Source organism: Jaculus jaculus, chromosome 2 (genome assembly GCF_020740685.1).
Source record: "Jaculus jaculus isolate mJacJac1 chromosome 2, mJacJac1.mat.Y.cur, whole genome shotgun sequence".
NCBI lineage: Eukaryota > Metazoa > Chordata > Mammalia > Rodentia > Dipodidae > Jaculus > Jaculus jaculus.
The window spans coordinates 34,837,305-34,860,745 of NC_059103.1; the positions used below are offsets into that span (position 1 = coordinate 34,837,305).

At 40.4% G+C, this 23,441-nt stretch overlaps 1 pseudogene; it reads right to left on the reverse strand.

The window, feature by feature from the left end:
• Positions 1 to 2,604: 2,604 nt before the first annotated feature.
• On the reverse strand, positions 2,605 to 4,108 carry LOC101604406 (annotated as a pseudogene).
• Between the last annotated feature and the right edge of the window lie 19,333 nt (positions 4,109 to 23,441).

Here is a 23,441-nt window from a genome sequence, read left to right on the forward strand (position 1 = left end):
TTCTGCCCCTAACAGTCCCATTACAATGTTTGAACCTGAACTGTACAATCAAAGCAATGTATATTTTTGTCAAAGACAATTTTGGATAAGTCACTCTTTGGTAAAACTCAAACCAGCTAAACAAGTTTACAAACACAAGAACTCTGTGTAAGTAAGGTCACACAGAAACAGTGACAAGAGCCAGGACATGGAGGTGAAGCCCCAAGTGCTCTTTCCTCCTCACTTGTCTCACATCCCATGGGAAGCTCTGGACACCTCACAGAAGGCCCCAGGCCTGAGTGAAAAAGAGGTCCCTTCCCTGAGCGTGACTTCTCATGTGTTTACATTTGGGCCTTTCTTGTCACAAATTTAATTTATCACAACACATTTTTTTGCATTTAATTCTCAAAAAGAAGAATCAAAACCAAACTTATTCATGTAAGGAAAAAGAAAAGTCACAAACATTTACCTGAAACCCCAGAATATATTTCAGTGGGTAAACACTTGGGGTCCAGCCTCCCCTTGAGGCACGCAGCTTTATCAGGAGTTGGACAAGTGCTCCAGGGAGAAGACGAGCCACCACTTAGGCAGTCTTATGAGGAAAAGGCATACTATGTACCCGATTAGCAAGAGCTGCTCCTCGGGAGCAGCAGGTTAAAATGCAGTGAGCAGTTCACACGTGACCAATCTCGTGTGCTAACAAGGTGCTACTGCACAGCCACCACCGGGGCTGTTATCTACAAAGGGCTTGAATGACATCTTTTCTCAAGAAATAAAAACAACCAAAAAATCCCTACTTCCCCCCAAACCCGCCATTCTTGGTATTTTAAGAGCCAAAAAAGTATAGAAAACCAGCAAATGTCTATTTCTGTATTCCTTAGCACCTAGCCTCTGGGGTTGGTCTTCCCTTCCTGGCTTTTGTTTGCTTGTTTAGGTGGCTGTGCTGTTCTTCTCTGGAGATGGTACAGATTTCAGACCAGAGTTCTCAGGAGAGACTAGAGTGCTGACATCTCACAGGTGGCTGGCAGCAAGACTCACCGTAAACTACCTTCAAAATTGCTCTCTGCCAGAGTCCACAGCAACAAAGTGAATGAAGCCTGTCCATGTGTGCGAACACAACAGTGAACTGAAGAGATTTCCCAAAATTCTAACAGGGCTCTGGTTTGTTTTTATAAAGTGCCCAATTTGCCAGCACATGCTTTTGAGGTCTCATTTCAAGCTATGAACTCAAGAGAGGAAAATAATTGTAATTCACTATTACCATTAGATTTCACATTTTCTACATCTATACTGACCTAAAAGATACTTAACATAAAAATAGCACCACGTGACCAAAGATGGTGAGACACACACAAATTTGGTGACATACAGAGTATCTTAGAGGCTTTTAACTGTTGGTTTCTTTAAGCAGGAAACACTGAGAGAGTGGGAGAGCTACCGAGGCTCTCATTAGTACACACAATACTAAGATAGATAGATATATTGCTTTCACTTCCCATAGAATATAGCTTTACAAAAAGTACAAATTCCAAGTTCTGCAGTTTCCCTGGGAACTGCATGTAGAAAAAGTTGCTGTGCACCTGAACTGACTGTTTGAAAAGACAGGAGAAAAAGAAAGAGAGTAATGACAAAAAAATACAACACTGATTGGAGAATTTTGTAGACAGAACTACAAATTCTGTTCCTTTAGTGCGAGTATTAACTCATAGTAGAGTGATTTAGTTACCTGGTATGTATGTTTCTACAGTACGGAATGAAGGTAGACTTGTAGGCTGGTAAAAAACCTTGAAAACCACTGCTCCTTTGGGGTTGGCTAATAAAACACTACACTATGTAAAAAGGTCAGCACCACAGGTTATCCAGCTTACTGCTGGACAACAAACAAAAATTCCAAACGGTTTCCAACCAGAGTTAAAGAAATTTTATGGCATTTGGTTTATGTATTTGTTAGGAAGCAGAGCTATGAACACTGTAATTTGCTTTGCCTGCTTTTGGACACAATGACTAATTCTTCTGCAAGGGAAATGAAGGAGCAAAACTAATGTATTAGGTAGGGATGAGACAGAATCAAAAGCTCTGTTCACATTGTATTAAATTATATATATTCCTCTTACATTCACCTCAACCAGAATAAACTCAAATTTGAGAATGTATATATACTATATATATAATAACCACTTTATTTTATATATATACTGTTTAACTACTCCCTAAAAGTAATCTTAAATTAAAAAAGGTTACCCATTTTGTATCAGCTGACGGCATCCTAGCCTCCCTCCATGGACATGCGCCTACAATGAGAGAGTGTGTGCCTCTTGGCAGAGAACACAGGGTCAACCACTTGGCATAGCTAAATCACTGGCAGATCTGGGGTACCAGTGCAGCCAAAGAGGAATACTGTCAGCCTGTGTTTTCCCTGGATAGTTGTCCTTCATGCTTTGAGCTCCTGGGGGAGAGAGGGCGGGGAGAGGACAAACACAATGGAGTGCTCCATCCAGAACTTCAGAAACACTGCCAAGAAACCAAGAGATTTCCAGACGGTTGGGAAAACCAAAGATTACAACAAAGTGAATCACGAATAGGTACTGACTCGTGTGCTTTGTCTGGGAGTGCGTCTTCACCACCCTAGTCAGGCGGGTCGGACACTGTGTGGATCTCCATGCGGGAATCTAGGGCCATCTCTGAGGCCGACGCCTCATGTTCTAATTTCTGTTCCATGTACACATCTGTTCTCTCCGGGGGCTCCATGCGACTCCTGACCTCGGCAACACCTGGGTGGTTTTTCCGCGGGTGCTGGTTGAGGGTCCCTTGGAATGGAAGGCACTTGCCGCAGATCTCACAGCGGAATGGCTCGTCATCTGTGTGGCCGGGATGTGGTGCTCCAGCTGGTCCTTGCGTGCATCCTTCTTCCCACAGAACTTGCGCACGAAGGGGGTGGTTCCCATATGGAGCCGCGTGTGTCTGTCGAGGCTTCCCTTCTGGCCGAAGGACTTTCCACAGTGAATGCTATCAACCTCTCGTTGTACGGGTACCGGTGACCCCTTGCGCCCCTCTCCCGGGACTGGCTCACACCCGGGGTTGTTCATCCTCGCTTCGCCGTCAGACCCCTGCATGGCGCTCTGCAGGTCACTGTGTCGGTGGACAGACAGAGCCCGCTTTTGGCGGGCACGCCCTGCTCGGAAACAGCTGAGCATGGGCCTGGGTGGGCTGGAATTACTCAGACTTCCAAAAGCATCTGATGCCCCTGGTGGCCGCGCGGCGGCCGGGAGCAGGGGTCCGCGTGTCGGAGCGCAGAGCCACAGGAGCCCGCGTTCACTGCACAGCTTGCTCCGCATCCACCAGCGACCATCGCAGCGTGGTATCCGTCATCACCCGGGGAGGGGCTGTCGGAACAGCGGGGCCCATCTTCACCTTCACCTCAGCCATCTGGCTCTCCCTCAGCAACAAGTCCCCTTGCTCATGGTCCCCTTCGATCTGACTCTCATACTCGGACACCCTCCCACTGCTCCCTCGATCCGAGTGGCCCTCCCCCTGCAAGCGGCTCCCAGAGCTTTGCTGGGGGTCGCCTCCATCCGGAGGTCACTGCTGGCGGTGGGCTGCCGCACCGGAGGGCAGTGTGGAGGGGAGCTCTCAATGGGGTTGGCGAAGAAGCCGCCGTCTTTTACTCCGTTCCGGCTCTCAGGAGTCTCTTCAGCAGCAGCGGTGACCGAGTCAGCATCCCCCACACTGATCTTTGAGAGGATGCTCTCCAGGATCTGTGTGCCCTTGTCAATGACACACTGCCTCTGAAGGAAGCTGGCTGCGGTTAGAAAGCTGACAACGTCCTTCAGCTGCAAGGACATTCTTCCAGTGTAACAAAAGGAAAGCAACTGCTCAAACACATTGGGGTTTTTAATCACTGATATTGACAAGCCACTCGTGGTGCTTAATGCTGAATGGTCCTGGAAATACGGGGAACTGGCAGCAAGGACTGCTTTGTGGGCTCGGAATGGCTGACCCTGAATGTGGACAACGATGTCGCATAGTTTTCCTTGCAGGCGGAGTTCATTGAGTTGGCTCAGAACGTGCTGCTATACTCGGGCACATCAAACTGAATAAAACTGCTGCTGTCCATTTCTACTGACATGAGGCGTAATCTGAGCAAGGAGGCCGCTCACACGGCGGGCACTGTGGACGCAACCACAGGGAGAGGGACAGATCGGGGTCAACTAGCCCAGGAGCCAGCCAGCCTGCTCGGACACTCCCCCACAGACCTGCCCAGAGCGCCCGCCCACATAGCCCGGGCGCCTGCTGTTTTCTCTTTTCAAAACAGATTTGTCAAGGGTTATATTAGAGCTCAGCTGATTTAGTGCATCAATAACCAGGCCATGATCTGTTTTTATGTGTAATAAAAGAATTTTAGTCACGACTGTAATTAAATAACTGTCTCATTTCTGGTACCTTAAATTTGTTATAAGTCAGTTAACTCTTAAGACACATTTCTTGCGTCAGGATACGACCTCATGTTCAAACAATGGTCTTCATCTAAAAAAAAAAAGATCTCAAACTCTACTTTTCTGATTTCAGCTTTTCTGGGTAATTGGTACTCACACAGGTGTCTAGACTAATCAAGGATGTTTTCAAACATGGATACCAAAATTCTATGCTGTCTTACTTATCTTTTACTGACAGTTCCTAGATCAAATTAATTTGTTTATATTTGCTGATAAAAGTATTGTTTTCAAGACTGGAAACACGTCATGCCTGTACTTATAGCTGTTAGATATTTAAACAATAAGACACGCTTGCTTTCTATGCTTCAGATATGGCCCACCATGTCACAGGGCAACTAAACTTGGATGTTAGACAGAATGACTTTAAACATTTGTACTACTCCTCAACAAGATCTGCTTCACTAGTCAGATGAGCTATATATTTACACAATTCAAGGCTAGTAAAACTACCTTTCTAAGTGGGTTTATTTTATTTTATTTTATTTTTTGAGGTAGGGACTCACTCTAGCCACATGGGAACTAGGAGACCAAAATCAGGTCATTTGGCTTTGCAGGCAAATGCCTTAACTGCAATCTCTCTAGCTCTTGATTGATTTTTCTAGCAAAAGGATATAGTTTCATCTTCAAAGGAATAATTATTTAAAAACAAAGTTACATGCCTATGGCTTCACATGACATCCACACGCTATGGTCTCACTCAAAAATAAAGATTGCTGATCTGGAGATATGGCCCAGTGATTAAAGGCATTTGTTTGCAAAGCCTAAAGGCCCAAGTTCTATTCTCCTGTCCCCACATAACTCCAGATACACAAAGTGGTGCATGCATATGGAGTTCATTTGCAGTGGCAGAAGGACCTGGCACACCCATTCTCTGTCTCCATTTCTCTCTCTCTCTGTCTCTCTCTCTCCCTCTCTCTCTGATTACTAATAAATGAATAAAATCTTTAAAATGATATTACAAATTATAGAAACACCCCTTTGAGAAATCCTTTCTTTCATGGGCCTAGCTAACTTTTTACAAGAGGTGTTTTATTTTCTTCTAGAGAGGACAGAAAGTAGCTATCAAGAAAAGATATACAAGGCCAGGCATGGTGGCACACACCTTTAATCCCAGCACTCAGGAGGCAGAGGTAGGAGGATTGCCATGAGTTCAAGGCCACCCTGAGCCTACATAATGAATTTCAGGCCAGCCTGAGCTAGAGTGAAACCCTACCTGGAAAAACCAAAAGAAAAAAGAAAAGAGAAAAGATATACAAATATTATAAACATATGTTATAGTCCATATGTGGGAATTAGAGACAACCACACTTCTTAAACCAATTAAGAGTCCTTTATTAAGCTGGCAGCAAAGAGTGAGCTTATGCTTTGGAAGACTCTTCACCCTGAAGGAAGGTGGGTTAGGGCTTATAAAGCCAAAAACCACAATTACATCCTACCAGATGCAGGCTAGAAATTACAGTTAATCAGTAGATCAAACCATCAATTCAGCAAACCATCATTACATTAAACTAGGGACATAGAAGTTACAGTTAAGCAAAAACAATGAACCTCTGGGAATGGCAGAAAACAATAAACCTCTCAGCACAGCAAGTGTAATTGGTTAAGAATGTTCTGTTAACCAGAATGTAGTTTTCAGAGGGGAAGAGCCCTACAGAAATGCAGTTAGCTGAAAGAAAATGCAGTTACTAGGGGTGGTTCATATATTGGGTTGGAGAAATGTTCAGTGGTTAAGAGCAAATTCCTGTGAAATAAAGGCCTGAGGTGCCTTAAGAGACCATAGCAGTTCAATTTACATGACCCTCATAAATATCTCTACATGGACACACATCTGTAGCCCTGGATGCAGGAGGAGTGAAAACTGAAGAATTTCTGGGCCTCCAAAAAAAAAAAGGAAAAAAAGGGGCAAGTTCTAGGATCAGTAAGAGGCTCTGGCTCAAGTAAGAATGGGTAGGAAGGAGGGCAATGGAATGGGGCATCTCATGTTCTGCTCTGGCCACTCCATGTTACCACATGGGTAACTGTATGGATACATCCACATGCATATACTACACATACACACAAAGACTAAAAATTATACATGTAAAATTATTTTGGTAAAGAAGGTTAAGGAACACAGGAATGGCTTTTGGATAAGAAAAAAAATCATATGTCAAAATACAATTTGGAGCTAAAGGCTTGTTCTAAGATGAAAAAGGACAGATAAGGACAAAATAGAAAGTTAAGGTATGTCAGAGAAAGATTTCCATGGTAAAAAAAAAAAAAAGTGAGATAGGCTGGGTGTGGTGGCGCATGCCTTTAATCCCAGCACCCGGGAGGCAGAGGTAGGAGGATCGCCGAGAGTTCGAAGCCACCCTGAGCATCCATAGTGAATTCCAGGTCAGCCTGAGCTAGAGTGAGACCCTACCTTAGAACCGCCCCCCCCAAAAAAGTGAGATAGCATTGATATCATTAAATTGATTATAATTAAAGGTTATTAAAAATTCCAAATGATAACACTCAAGAAATTGGGATAAATATGATACCTGATCCTCTGTTTAAAAGAGACCCAGGTGTGGTGACACATGCCTTTAATCCCAGCTCTCAGGAAGCTCAAGTAGGAGGATCACTGTGAATTCGAGGCCATCCTGAGACTACATAGTGAATTCCAGGTCATCCTGGGCTAGACTGAGACCTTACCTCAAAAAAGCAAGACAAAACAAACAAACAAAATAAGGTTGCTTAAATATTGATCTTCTCTTAGTAACATTACAGAAACAGAAAAATGGCACAAAATTTTGTTTTACCCTTTCACCAAATGGGTGTTTGAATTTTTTAAATTTTGGGCTGGAGAGAGGGCTTAGTGGTTAAGGCACCAGCCTGCAAAGCCAAAGAACCCAGGTTCAGTTCCCCCAGACCTATGTAAGCCAGATGCACAAGGTGTAGCATGCATCTCGTGCAGACTCTGGAGGTCCTATTGTGCCATTTTCTCTCTCTCTCTCTCAAATAAATAAATGTAAATATAAATAAAAAATGTAATTTTATTTTTATCTCAATACTGCTTTTGTATGTTTTCCCTTTGAGAAATGAAAATTGGTTGGATAGCCACTACATTAAGAAAAGGGAAATTTCTATTTAAAAATTACACTAGGGAAATTCCCGACAAATTATGTAACAGTCATAAAACTTATTTTGGGGTTGGAAAAATGTGTCAGTGGATAAGGAACTTGCTGTGTGAGCATGAGTACCCACAAATCCACATAAAACTGGGCACTGTGGTAGGCATATATAATCCCAGTGTACCTATGGTAAGAAATGAAGAGGAAAAACTCATGGGCCAGTGGGCTTGACCAATAAAGCAATAAATAAGAAAAATAGGTGAGGATTGACATCTTAGGTAGTCCTCTATACTCCATGTGCATTCATGTACCTGTACACATATCACACATACATGATCACAAACACTCATGCACACACATACATCCTGCATGCATATTTTAAATCATTTATTTTAAGGGACAAATATTTGATTTTATTTGTGAAATTATTCTATTACATAAAGTTACATTGTGTCTATGATTGTTAATTCTCTAGATTGTGGGCATATAAGCAGATGCTACTAATTGTGAAATTTGAGTAAGTCTTTTGGCTTTTATAGCTTGAGAACGTCCCTTAGGTTCAGTTAAATCTAAGATATGCATCTTTTGGAAAAATCCATTATCTCATTCCAAAAGAACTTCAGAGCCTGAAAAACATTGAAGATGTCTTATAATACACTATCAAATATTCAGGTGTGTGTGGTGGTACACAGCTTTAATGTGGGCACATGGGAGGCAGCTATAGGAGGAATGCTATGAGTTCAAGGCCAGCCTGAGACAACATAGTGAATTCCAGGTCAGCCTGGACTAGAGTGAGACCTTAAAGCAGTCCATGGGGGCACCTATACCCTGGGTTCTGGGTCACAAATGAGCCTGGATGGAAACTCATGAGCCTGCAGCTATGTTCTTTCCAGGCATCGATGGAGTTTCCAGGGCACAGGACTGGAGGGAGCCACAGTCTGAGGCACGGTGATCCCTAAACTAGGGTAAGTAAGGAACAGAAGAGAAATCATATGGTGTCTTGCTTTATTATGAAGAAAAATAATCTAACCCCAGCACCCAAGGCCCCAGAGGCTGTTTTACATCAGAGATGCCCTGTCTTATTGATAGTAAGCATGTGCTCTTTGCTCAAATACTACAGGAGCAGCCCTTGAGTTCTTTTTCTCTTAGGACTCATCTTTTGGATTCTGTGTTCACCTCTTCTTGGTCAATTTTAGAATGATTCTTGTTGCACCAGGTTAGCCACAGAGCTACCTGAGCACTCCGTGCCCTGCACCCCTCACCCCTCACCTCCCCTGAGTGGATGGCTGATCACCCGGGCTGTTTTCAGAACAAACACGGTTCAACCCATTCCCCTGCAATCTCCGTTTCTACTCCTGTTTCCTCAGTAATTTTTTAGCATTTGATCAGCAAACTCCAACATGTTCCTTGGTTCTCCATGTGAATTTTCCCTCAGTGTGCTAAGAATTAGACAGAATCTTTCTAAATAATTGGAAAAATTGAACTCTGGTGGTGCCTTTCCCTACAATGGTGGTCTGTCCTGCATATTCTTAATTACCAACAATAAAATGTCATTGGCCAGCATTCTTACACACCCAGAAGACTGACACATGAAATTTCCTAATTCAAATCACAAAGCCTGCACACCTGACATTGAGAGCAGCATTTACTAGCAATCATCAGCATCAATGTGTGAATACTACGCACAGTGCTAAGAAGACATGGCTTGTAAAATGACTGAAAAAGGACAAACGGACTGAATTGAGGACTAAGTGCCATAGACTAAAGATACATGCAGAGATAATCTAGACGTGAAGACACAACATAAAGAAAACTTCACAACTGACAAAATGTACTTAATTTGTAACCTTTAAATACCAAATAACATTAGTTATACCCTAAAGAGGCAGCTGTGCATATAAACTAGTGAAGCAAAATCAAATGAGAAACAACAATATCAAAAAGAGAATAGTTGCTCCTGCCCTCAATGTCTCAATATTACCATAAACAAACATGGAACTCCAATGTAGAAAATGATGACACACATTGTTCCTGGAAAAAAAAAAACCACAACTATAGAAGAACTCCATGCATGTGGTACATAAAGATTAATATCTCTATGTACAGGCATTGAGAATGATATTCTGAAAGAAAGAACATTAGCAGATACTTGAGGGGACATTGTTTATTCATTATAAAAACATCCAAAGAAACTTACGGAATATCCATATATGTATCAAAATAATCTTCTACCAGCAGTCCTTGATCTGCATAAAGGAACAAAATGCTATCTTTCCTTGTGTCTTCCTCAATGTCTTCATTTGGTTTTAATCGCCAAAGGCACTGTGTTTCTGTGAAGTAGAAGAGAAGGAAAAGATCGAGGACCAAGAACTCAAAGGTCAAAGTATTCAGCTTTGTCATGTCTACCAAGCCCTGTGCCTGAGCAGAACGGGCAGTGTCATCCACATGACAGGGATAACATGACATGTGTGCTTGCATGTCTGGCTTTTCACTGTTGCTGATAAGAGACTCCACTCATCTCCCCATTGCTCCTCCTTCCCTGGGGAATGTGTCTGCACACCTGGAGTCCTCAGTCCCAGTGAAAAACACAGGATGCAAAATATGTTTGTAGATTTCCCTGCCTCAGGTATCATGACTTCATCCATGCCCATGATATAATTGCCTGCCTCAGAGACTGGATTGGGCCCAAAGCTCATACTAACAAGCCGTTTCTATGAACACCATCTGAAAACATGTAAGAGGATTGTGTCAGAGTGCCCAAAGTAAAATGTGAGGTTAAAGGTCAGAAGAGGCCATGTCAATCAGAGCTCAGGTGGACGTATTAGACATTATGTCTCAAGTGGTCAGCCACAGGGAGGGGCAGCCACAAAAACCCAGGTTTCACCCAGCCATAAAACCTCCACTTTGTGGCTCATGCATTACTCCAGGAATCATTAGATGCCAAACTGCTGAAACTGCAACTGTTTGCCATTGTCTGCATAACCCACAATCCTGCCAAACTCAGGAATTTACAAAGGCAGACTGAATCTAGAAATACACAACTTCTCTCTCCATATTAGTGCAGAAAGTAAACTTCATCCTTGAGTTCTAAAACATGACCTTTCTAATTGCTTCTCAGTTTCGCAGACCAATACCTTGTGATGATCCATTTCTCCCTCTGCATATAATGTGGGTTTCTTGTCTTGTTATGTTTATGATAGACTAGGGAATGGAAACAAGCTCTATATTTTATATGTAGCTCATTTTAATACACTTTTCTAGTAAGACATCCTCATTATTGTCACCTGCTGGGCTATGTACTGCTGATGGCACAGTGTGCAGGTGAGTGTGGGGTGCAGGCCTCTAGCAATGTGAACAGAAGACAATCTTACAAGTGCACACCCATTCATTTGCTGAACCAAGTATCAGTTCTTAGATCAATTGTCAGTGATGATGTGCTGTGGCCTTGGGTTGTTTTAAATCTAGTTTAATGTCAATATTTATCATTTGTAAAAATTTTAGTTGTGATATGAATTCTCCTGGAGGGTAGAAAGGGGGTAACAGAGAAACAATATAGATAGAATCAGTTAGGGGATAAAGAAAAAAATTCTTACTGTAGGACAGCAAAGGAAACCTCTAGTACAGTGTTGTTTGTGCTGATCTGCCATATCGATTTGTATTGTTTCCTGATACTTGGCCAATAGCATGAGTTATTGTGGCATTTTGTACATCCATAACATTGTAATGTGTTCATATTTGTTCTATTACATATATTTGCCCCTCTCCCTCCTGCTCTTTTCCTTCAGCACACCAGACAGCTTCCTTCTACTTTCATGTGTTTACACCCACACATAGCTGAATGTGAGGGGAGCTGTGATATTTGTTTTGCTTTTGCCCTTCCATTGCCATGTTGTGATCTTATGTTGCCCCCACCAAATTTGTACTAGAACCTTCATGCCCAAACAGTGTCCATTCTACAGTCATGCTACATATAATTTTTATAAATCTAGATTCTACATCTTAATTGATGTGTCAAACTTACTCATTTTTAAGACAATCTCCCATTTTAACCACTTTTCTGCAAATTATATAATTTCATTGTTCTCTAGGTAGACTAACATCCCAGCATATATATTTTATCTTTATCCATTTACTTTTGTAGAGTACATGAGCTGATTTCATATCTTGGGTATTCTGAATAATGCCATAGCACACCCGGGAGCAGTGGTCTTGTGTTGATTCACGTGCAATCATATATGTCCCAAGAGCAGTGCAAATTGAGTACATGACTCTCCATCTCATAATGTTTGAAAAAGATTCATACTGATTTCTATAGTGGATGTCTGAGTTTACATTCCCACTGCCAGTATCTAGTGGATTCTCTCCCCTCACCCCCCAGCACAACAAGCTTGCTGAAGCAGAATGAGAGAGGAACTAACTAGTGGGTGTACATATAAATATTTAGAAGGCAGTTTTAACAACATGTCCCCTCAGGAAAACAACAGTAACATATTCACCACCAAGGCCTATGATCTCCTTTATCAGTTCACTTCCTGTTCTTAGGACAAAACACGACCAAAATAGGCATATGAAAATAAAGTGTATATTTTAGCTTATACTCTTGAGGAAAGTTGTCATGGCTGTGGCAGGACAGTGTCTGGACATCACATCTTGCCACATAAACTCGGATGTAGCAGCAAGAGCGAGAGACCTAGTAACACCAACAGGTCTGGACTAATAAATCTCACTGCACCCATGACACACTTGCTCCAGCAAGACTCCACCAGTTGGAAATTATGAGGCTTAATCCAAGTACGTAAGACTATTGGGGACATTTCACATTCATTTCACCACACTTCTCAAGTCATGGGATCTTGACCATGTTTTGAGCAGCAGGCATGAATTTATTATTCCTTCCTGTGTATTTCCTCCAAATCCAATAAAAGATTTGTTGAATAGTTCCAAATAATTCATGCTAAAATGAAGCCAGTTTTACAATGGTTAATGTTTCTATAGGTATGTTCTTGAATTTTGTTCAAAATATTCTATTAAGTTCTTTTGCATCAATGCTTGTCAGGTTGTTTGTATATAATTTCTGTGGGACATTTTTTGGTGTCTCTATGTGATTTTGCTATTTGAAAATAGTCCATCATTTTTTCCATTTTTTAATTAACTAACTTTATACCAAAGTCCAAAGTGATATTGGCATTCAAGACTGTCTCATAACTATGAGCCCCATAAGATCAAATTACAAGGTACCTACTTCCAACACATAGTGGCATAGAGTGAACATTTCCAGGGTTTTCTATGACAAGGAGAGACTGTACCAGTGCAAAATAAATATCCAGTAGGCAAATATCAAATATCTGCATTTCAAGTCCTATATCCATTACCATTGAGAAGTCTCTGGATCACAATTCCAACTCACAATCTAGGGTGAGCATCCTGGGAAAAATTCCATCCTTCCATCTGGAGCCAGGAAGACACCATGGTAGCCATTCCACAGTCCTGGTGTATCCACAGTAAAAAGTAAACCAGAATCCATCTTCATAGCTCCATACAATGGCCTTCATTGTCCTTCGATACAGGGATTTCAATCCTGCTTCCCATGCTGCATTTCAACAGCTCCTGAAACCAGTACATCTTCTTGCAGTGGCTTTGCTGGGTTTCCACACGTGGATTTAAATCCTGATTCACTTTGCCCAAAGGCCATTTCCAAACCATAAATCCATGTTGTACCTCATGCTGCATTTCCATGAATTTTTAATATTTATTATTTTTTATTATTAGATATGAGCATATCTATGTATGTAAACATCACATTTTGGTACCACCCTTTCCCTTATTCCTGCCTCTTTTCTGAAAAGAACTTCCCCATTGTGGATGCAGGCCAACCCTATGGGGATTGTGGGTCATGAATTATGGGGCAGCAGTCAGTTATGGGGGAGAGGCAGTGTCTCTGCAAAATTTCCCAACTTACGGCTCTAGCAATCTTTCTGCCCCCTTTTCCACACAACTCCCTGAGCCATGCTGGGAGCGTTTTAAGTCTACTTCAGTGATGGACACTTAGGAGCATCTAGATGTCTGGTTTGGCAGGTGTTGAGTGTCCTCAGTATCTTTCTACATCACCCTTGTGCAGATATCAGCTTAACTAAGAGAGCAGCATTCTTGCCGATTTCCCCAATTCCTCTGTGGTTTCAGCTGGGGCCAGGGTGGAGTGTGCTGGGTCATTTATCTCCTCAAGTCCATTTCCCATCCAATAAAGAGAAACAGATTCTCCAGTGGAGATGGAAGGCAGTGCCAGTTAAATGGAATAACAATTATTAATGTAGAGAGAATTTAAAGGGTTTAGACACTTTTATAGTGTAAGGTTAGTGGGTCTTGATGATGGAAAGCAGAATCATTATCTGGATATGATTCTGACTTATTTACCAGTTACAGATATGGTTTCCTTTCCACTGAGCGGATCTGTTAGCCAATCCAAGAGCAGTTGGCTACCCATCATGGCTGTGTGCCACTATTGTACTTGTGTGAGTATAACATCAGGTTGCTTGCCTCTGAGACACTTAGATTTGGAGTTGCTTGTACACATGTTGGCCACTTTTCCCTGGTAGCTCATGTAGTGCCTTACAGCACTAGATAGGCTAATTATCTGAGGACTGGCTCTCTGGATTCCAATCAGGTTTCTCCATGGCCCATGCTGACAGCTTATGGTGTCTTCAGCAGTAGGGTCTTACTTTTAACCTCTGGTGGGTAAACAGGTGCTCAGACAGAAGTCTGTCTTGTTTATTTTGGGAGAGCTAGAGGGTCTCTCTGATCAAGAGCTGATTGTAGATGTAGAGCACATCCTGGTATAGGGAATTATAGGCCAGTGTGAAGGGAAAAGAAAAAAGCAAAATCCAGAGAAGAAAGGGAAACAGGAGAAATTTGAGGTTAGGTTTTGTCTCATTCTCTCCAGGACCCTTTGATTCAGGTACTCCCTCTAAGGTTAGCTTGAGGGTTCCACCTTTTAGTCTGCTTTTCAGGATACAGGATTCTATGGTACCAGTTCAATTTAGGTTTAGATTTTGTGCCCCCCCCCACACCCTTTCACTTCCCCCAAGCCCTACTCTCCCTATTGTCCAAGCTTCAAGATGCTATTCACTTATGTCAGCAATTTGTGCTGATCAATTAGTAAATGCAGATGAGTGAGATCATGCGATGATTGTGTTTCTGTGATTGTGTGAGTTTAATAAAAATGATCTGTTCCATGTTCAACCATTTTTCTACAAATTTCAATGGGTCATTTTTTTTCTTACTGTTGAGTAGAAATCCATCGTGTAAATACACCACATCTTGGTTATCCATTAATCCAATGATGGGCACCTAGGTTAATTCCAGATTTTAGCTATTATAAATTGAGCAGCTATATTTCTGTACTGAGATGTGAAACTTTGAGGGTAAATGCCCAGTAAGGGAATAATGGCCTGCTGGTAATTCTATATTTATTCTTTTCAGGAGTCTTCAAGTTGATTTCCACTGTGGTTGTACCAGCTTACATTCCCACCAACAGTGAATGAGGGTTCCTATTTTTCCACAGCTTCTCCAACATTTGTTTTCATTTTATTTTTTATTGTTTTCTATCTATACTGGTGTAAGGTAAGGGAATCTCATAGTTATTTTAATTTGTATTTCCTTAATGGCTAGGGTTGTTGAACATTTTCTTAAGTGTGTATTAGCCATTTGTAATCCTTCCCCTGAGAGATCCCTATTTAGTTCTCTGCCCCACTTATGGAGTGGGTTGTTTGATTTTTTTATTGTTTAGTTTCTTGAGTTCTTTGTAAATTCTAGATATTAGGCTTATGTCTGTGGTACAGCAGGCAAAGATTTTCTCCCATTCATTGGATAATCTATTTGCTCTGCTCATGGTATGTTTATCTGTGCAAAAGCCTTTTAGCTTCATGAGATTCCATTGATTGAGTGCTTGTTTAATTTTCTTGGCTACTGGAGCTTTGTTCAGGAAGTCTTTTCCCAGTCCTATATTGTAGAGCATGCTTCTTATTTTTTCTTCCAGTAGTAGAAGTGTTTCAGGTCTTATATTGAGGTCTTTAATCCATTTGGAATTGATTTTTGTATATGGCAAAATGACTGGGTCTAATTTCATTTTCCTACATATGGTCATCCAATTTGTCCAACACTATTTGTTGAAAATGCTGTTTTTTTTTTTCTCTAGTCTACATTATTGGCACCTTTGTAAAACATCAATCAGCTATAGTTGCTTGCCCTAAAGTCTGGGTGTCCAATTCTGTTCCATTGGTCTGTGTTTCTGTTTTTATTCAAGTACCATGCTGTTTTTGTCACTATGGCTTTGTAACATAGCTTCAGATCAAGCATGGAGATACCACCAGAGGTGTTTCTTTTGCTGAGCATATGTTTGGATATCTGAGGCCTTCTGCCATTCCATATTAATTTTAAGAACATTTTTTTCAGTCTCAGTGGAAAATGATGCCGGTATTCTTATTGGTATTGTATTAAATCTGTATATTGCTTCTGGTAGAATTGCCATTTTCACAATATTAATTCTACCCTCCAGGAACATGGGAGGTCTTTCCATCTTTTTAAGTCTGCCTCTATTTCTTTTTGAGTGTTTTTATGTTTTTATTATTTAGTATCTTCACATCCTTTGTTAGTGTTATTCCAAGGTATTTAATTTTTTGTTGTTATTGAAAATGGGACAGTTTCACTGATTTATTTCTCTGTATATTTGTCCTTTCCATATAGAAAAACTACTGATTTTTGTGCACTAATTTTGTATCCTTCCCACTTTGCTGAAGGAACTTATCATCTTTAGAGGTTTTGGGAGGGAGACTTTTGGGTCACTTATATATGATCATGACATCTGAAAATAGGGCTAACTTAAGAAAATGTTAAACGTCCCTAACCATCAGGAAAATGCAAATTAAAACAACTATGTGGTTTCACCTTACTCCAGTAAGGATGGCAGTCATTAAAAAAAAGTCTAGGGCTGGAGAGATGGCTTAGCGGTTAAGCGCTTGCCTGTGAAGCCTAAGGACCCCGGTTCGAGGCTCGGTTCCCCAGGTCCCACGTTAGCCAGATGCACAAGGGGGTGCACACATCTGGAGTTCGTTTGCAGTGGCTGGAGGCCCTGGTGCACCCATTCTCTCTCTCTCCCTCTATCTGCCTTTCTCTCTATGTCTGTCACTCTCAAATAAATAAATAAAAAATGAACAAAATTTTTTTAAAAAGTCTAAAAACAACAAATGTTGGCAGGATGTGGGGAAAGAGGAACTCTCATCCACTGTTGGTAGGAATTTAAATTTGTACCACCACTTTGGAAATCAATATGGAGATTCTTCAAAAGGATGAATATAGAGCTGCCAACAGACCCAGTTATTCCCTTACTGGGCATTTACCCTAAATGCTCTTGCTTCAGTACAGAGATGTTTGCTCAACCATGTCTATAGCTGCTTAATGCATAATAGCTAAGAACTGGAATCTACTCAGCTGCCCATCATTGGATGAATGGATAATGAAATTGTGGTACATTTACACAGTGGAATTCTACTCAGCAGTAGGAAAAAAAGACACAACAAAAATTTTGGAAAAATGGTTGAACAGGGAACAGGTCATTCTAAATGAACTCATACAATCACAGAAAAACAAGCACCACATGGTCTCACTTATCTGCAGTTCCTAAGCTGGACCAGCTCAAGTTGCTGACATACATGATAGGCAACTGAAAGCCTACAAAATAGGGATGGAAGGGTACCATAGGAACTTTATCCTTTATCCTTGGAGATAGACTAAATGATGTAACCCTCAAAAGGAGTAAGGGGGGAGCACCTGTAAAGAAGGGCCCTGGAGAGGGTGGGATGAAACCTAAGCTTAATTTTCTTTTTAAATCTATGGACTGTAACTCTCAGCATGAGAAATTAGTTGCTATCCACAATGAACTGTTGATCAGAGAGACCTACAAGGTCCCCAAAACAAGACAGGTTTCTCTCAAAGCACTTGATTACCCACCTGAGGCAAAGGTAAGACACTATTGCTGAAGATACCATATGTTGCCAGCCCAGAGAGACCTGGCTGGAATGTGGAAGAGAGCCAGTCCCCAGTTAGCTCCCCTAGTGCTGGAAAGTGCTACATGAGCTACAGGGGGAAAGTGGCCAACAATAATCAGAGCAACTGGAGGTCTAAGCTACTCAGAAGCAAACACACTGACAGGATGTACACAGCAGTGCAATAGTGGCACACAGCATTGGTGGATAAGCAATAGCTTTCTGATTGGCTAAGAGATCTGCTCAAAATAAAGTAAATCATATCTGGAACTGGGAACCAGATCAGAATCTTATGGAGACAAAGATTATGCTCTCTAGTATAAAGCTATCACTAGTCTTTGCCTAAAAAAGGGGTTATATACATCAAATTCTCCCTAAATTAACAATGCTTATCCCACTTAAACTCTGCTGATTTCACTCTCCATTGTAGAATCTGTTCTTTTTCAGAGGGTCACAAGACCTGAGGAGATAAGGCACCCCCTCGCACTTTAGCCAAGCTATAGCTGAAACCCACAACCCTACAGGGAATACCTGAAACCCCACTGAAGAGGGTCCCCAATGGGATGGTAGCTGGGATGAGGGACAAGAGGGTATCAACACATGATATATCCATACAAAATATGTTATTAATAATAATATAAGTAAAAAAGTATGCTTTGTATGGACACATCGTGTATTGGTATCATCATTTCCCTCTGCCCTGGCCCCACATCAGTGGGATTGCTGGTCTTCCCCATGGGGGTGTAGATTATGCAGTCTTTGGGTGGGGGGCAGTGCCTCTGGGTATGCCCTCACAACCTATGGCTCTTAAAATCTTTCTACCCCCTCCTCTGAAAAATTCCCTGTGCTGTGGTGGGTGTGTTTTAAGTTTACTTCAATGTTAAGCTCTCAAGAACTTCTGGATTTCTGCTTTGATATGTGTTTAATGTCCTACGTCTGTCTCCTTCACCTTAACACAGATTGTCAGGCTTCCCATAGAAGCAGCACTCTTGCCCATCTCACCAATTCCTCTGTCCTTCACCTGGGCCCTGGCTAAAGTGCAAGGGGTTGCTTATCTACTCATGTCTTGCTACTTTTTGCAAAAGAAAAACAGAATCTCTAATGGAGAATGAAGTCAGCATAGGTTACATGAGATAAGAATGGTTAATTTGAGAGTCTGTCATGTATGTAGCCACTCTTTTGGCCAAAGCCTGGGAGTTTATTGCTGGCAACCATAGTCTTGGTCTAGATAGGATTCTGACCTGGTTCTAGTTCCAGCTGTGGGCTCCTTTCCACTGAGCAGATCTCTGAGCCACTAAGAAAACCTTTGGTTACCCACCATGCTGTTTGCCACCATTGCATAGATGTGTACATCTTGACAGACTGGTTTCTTTTCAGCAACTGTAACCCCTGCTTGCTCCCAACGTTGTTAGCCGCTTTACCCCAGAAGTTCATGTAATGCTTTCCAGCACTAACTGTGCTAGCCATCTGGGGACTGGCTCTCGTCTGCATTCTAGCCAGTCTCTCGGTGTTCTATGTCAGCAGCATGCGGGGTCTTACACTCAAGGGCCAGACATAGGGATGGAATGGTTTTTGGGGAAATAAAAACAAAAGTAAACCCAAAATAAACATGAAAGTAAACCCAAAGTGAATTGGTACCATAGAAATCTTTTTCCTTGTTAGTAGACTAAAAGTTATAACCCTCAACAGGATCATGGAGGGATTATCTGGAAAGAAGGGCCCTGAAGAGCATGGGATGAAGCCTAACCTTGAAACATGACTCTGGCCTATGACTCCCAGTACCAGAAATTGGTTCCTACTGACACTGAGCTATTTATTGGTGCAGACCTATGAAGTCTCCCAAACAAGACAGGTTTCTGTCAAAGCACTTGACTACTTGCCTTAGGTAAAAAGGAGAATAATTTTTAATATAATTCCATAGCAAGCTTATAGGTATTCTGGTGGCATGAAACTTTTGAAAATGAGTGAAATAATTTAGAATGTTATTGGAGTATATTTCTTTTCCAAAAAATATATGAATTACTATATTTATTTAGTCCAATATTTTTAAGATAATTTTTTCCATAGTTTTTACTGGCCATGTGAACTTTGTATGGTGACTATCTGCTCATGTCATTATCTGATCATTGACTAAATTATAGCTTGTTTTGTTCTTTATATGCTCTAGGTTTACATGCCCTGTAGGAAGTATCCTTAACAAACGGTTTTTTTGTTTTTGTTTTGTTTTGTTTTCCCCATTCCTTACAGTTTCTCTTTACTTTGGCATTGTTTACTTTGTTGAGCAGAAGCATTCTAATGTCCTCTAATCTTATTTGTCTATTTTCATTATCATGTCCTGAACTACTGGAATTCATTTCAGGATAACATTGTTACATATATAGCTTTTATTAATTTAAGGTATGTTTCTTTGTTACTATGTTTAAAGCTGTGTGTGTATGTAGGTGTGAATATTTCATGGCACACATGTGCAGGCCAGAGGACTGCCTCAGATGTTGGTCTTTGCTTTCTATCCTGTTAAGGCAGGTTCTCTCATTTTTCACAGCTGTGTTCACTAGGCAAACTGACCTGCAAATTTCTATGAGATTCTCCTCTTTCTGCCTCTCATGTCATGACAGATGTTTTGTCACATAATACACAGAGCTACAGCCACCTGAATCTTTTGAAAGGTGTCAAATATATATTGGGGTAAAGAAAGACTATTAAACAACTGGTTCTTGGAAAACTATGCATGCTTGCGGTGTAGAAGAATAAAGCTGGATGCCAATTTTGCACTCAGTATAAAATCATTTCAAAGTGGATCAAAAACTTTAATGCAATAATTGAAATTTTGAAAATTAGTTGATTAGTAAACAATTAATTTCATAGATATAGGAATGGGAAATGCAGATATGGGAAAGAACTTTGTATAAAATACTCCAATACCTCATAAAACAACAACAAGGTTTGACCATGAGGGTTCATTCCAAACAATTCCTAAAAAGGACTGAATAAGTGTCTTAATGGATTTTAGTGTTTTCCTTGAAAATATAAGAACCTGAATTCAGGTTTTCAGAACGTTCATACAAAACTGGATGCTGGGCTGAAGAGATGGCTTAGCAGTTGAGGTGTTTGCCTGCAAAGCCAAAGGCTCATGGTTCAATACTCCAGGACCCACACAAGCCAGATTCACAGGGAGGCACACTCGTCTGGAGTTCGTTTGTGGTGGTTGGATGCCCTGGCATGTCCATTCTCTCTCTCTCCCTGTTCTCTCTCTCTCTCAAATAAATAAATCATATATATATATATATATATATATATATATATATATATATATATACATATATATATACATACATATATATATATATATTTTAAGATATATATTTAAAAAGATAGCTCCTGTTTAAAGAAAAAAACTGGATGCTATAGCAGTATCTACTAGCCCTAACAAATACATCAGAGGACATATCATTTTTTTTTTTCTGGTTTTTAGAGGTAGGGTCTTACTAGCTCAGGCTGACCTGGAATTCCCTGTGAAGTTTCAGGGTGGCCTTGAACTCATGGCGATCCTCCTACCTCTGCCTCCCAAATGCTGGGATTAAAGGCATGAGGAACCATGCCTGGCAGACATATCACTTTTATCTATACATATGACTTTGTGCTAGCAATACATTGTTTTGGTTGCTATATAACTCTCTAGCATAATGAAAAATGATTTAATTTGATGTTACTGACATTTATCTTTATGCTTATTTCTTTTCCGATTTGTCAACTATGAGTGCTATTCCCAGCAAAGTGAAAATTGAGCCAAAATGACAGCATTTCAAAATATACTGAAATTAAAGTAATTCCTGAGTAGCTGGCCAGCACTGCAGACAGCCATCCAGTGACTACTGCATACAGAGAAAGACGTCAACAGAAAGGGAAAACAGAAACAACAACAGCAAAAGATTGAAAATGAACTGTCGATTATTGAATGAACATGATATAATTGAAGAAATCATTGGTAAAATTTTTAAGTTACTATAATGGAAAGAAAATTATAGTGCAAGCAACTAAAAACTATGAGTTAGAGTTCAGGCTATTCTGAGGTTATAAAAAAAAAAGTAAGTGTTTCCAAGCAAATAAATACAAATAATAGCACAGTGATTCATCTCAAGGTTCTATAAAACATAAACCAAACTCAAATGCAATAGATCTTAATGAGTAATGCAGACTATGGAAGAAATTCATGAAATAGAGTGTATAAGAACAATACATGAATTTAACCTTACAAACAGTTGATTCTTTGAAATGATAAGATCGACCAATCCCTAAGAAATCTAAAATAGATGACCCAAAATTAACAAATTTAGAGAGGATATGGAAGTTGATGTTGCAGACTTAATTGAAGTGTAAGAGATACTTAGGGAATGTATTGAAGCGCTATATTCCAGTAGGCTGAAAACCCATAGCTATACATATATGACACGGCAACATGGAATCAAGATAATACTGCAGGATGTGATGACCATCTGTGGATTTGGCTGATCTGTCTGACAGGGTGGATGTCCTTTACCTCCCTCAATGCTCCACATGTGTCACTTGAGAAGTTGTATGCTAGGGGTAAGAGGACAAGGGTGTAAGAGCATCTGCACCTCTCTGACAGAACCTCCAAACAAGCTATCAAGATAATACAGTCAATTTTAAGAGACGAAGGACAAACTACAGAAGTGAAGTAGTAATTCAAATTCTCTTTACAAAGAAAATTCCAGGAAAAGTATTTAGTATTGAATTCTATCCAATTTTCATTGATGATCTAACACCAAATTATTCCATAAAATATAAAGTGGAGAAATATTGTCAAAGTCATTCTATAAAGTCAGAATTTCCCTGATACCCAAGCCAGATGAAAACATAATCAGAAAAAAAAAAAAACTAGAGACCACTTTTCTGATGAACCTAGATGAAAAAATTCTCAACACAACACTGGTTAACCAGATTTAAGAACACATTAGGAAATTATACATGATGATTAATTTGTTTTAGTATCAGGAATGTGTTTGGCTCAACATATACATTCCATAAATATTGAATAAGATACAGCCATAACTAGAAAATGCATTATTTTATGGATACAGAAAATTTATGTGACAAACTTAGAAATGCCTACATGAAGAAAGGCTTGTGAAAATGAGGAACAGAAGGAACATTTCTCAAAATAAAACATAAGCATAGCTAGATAAATTTAAGAAAAGTTAAAGTATAATATCTTTTCAAAAATATAAGGAATTCAGGCTGTAAGAATAGCTTAGCAGTTAAGGTGCTTGCCTGCAAAGCCAAAGGACCCAGGTTCAATTCCCCAGGGCCCACTTAAGCCAGATATACAAGGTAGTGCATGTGTCTGGAGTTCATTTGCAGTGGCTAAAGGCCCTGGCACACCCATTCTCTTTCTCTTTCTGCCTCTTTTCTTTTCTTTTCTTTTCTTTTCTTTTCTTTTCTTTTCTTTTCTTTTCTTTTCTTTTCTTCTCTTCTCTTCTCTTCTCGTCTCTTTTCTTTTTTCTTTCATTATCTCTCTATCTCAAATAAAATAAACTAAAAAATGAATTCAAAGTAACAACAACATTATGATAAAAATAAGATAAATAAAATAGATGGAAAAATCAAAGAGTAATAAAAGAAACATTGGGGGCTGACAAAATGGCTTAGCAGTAAAGGTGTTTGCCTGTGAAGCCTAAGGACCCCAGTTCAATTCCCCAGGATTCACGTAAGCCAGATGCACAAGGAGGTGCATGCGTCTGGAGTTCATATGCAGTGGCTTGAAGACCTGGCACACCCATTCTGTTTTTTTTTTTTTTTTTTTTTTGCCTCTTCCTCTT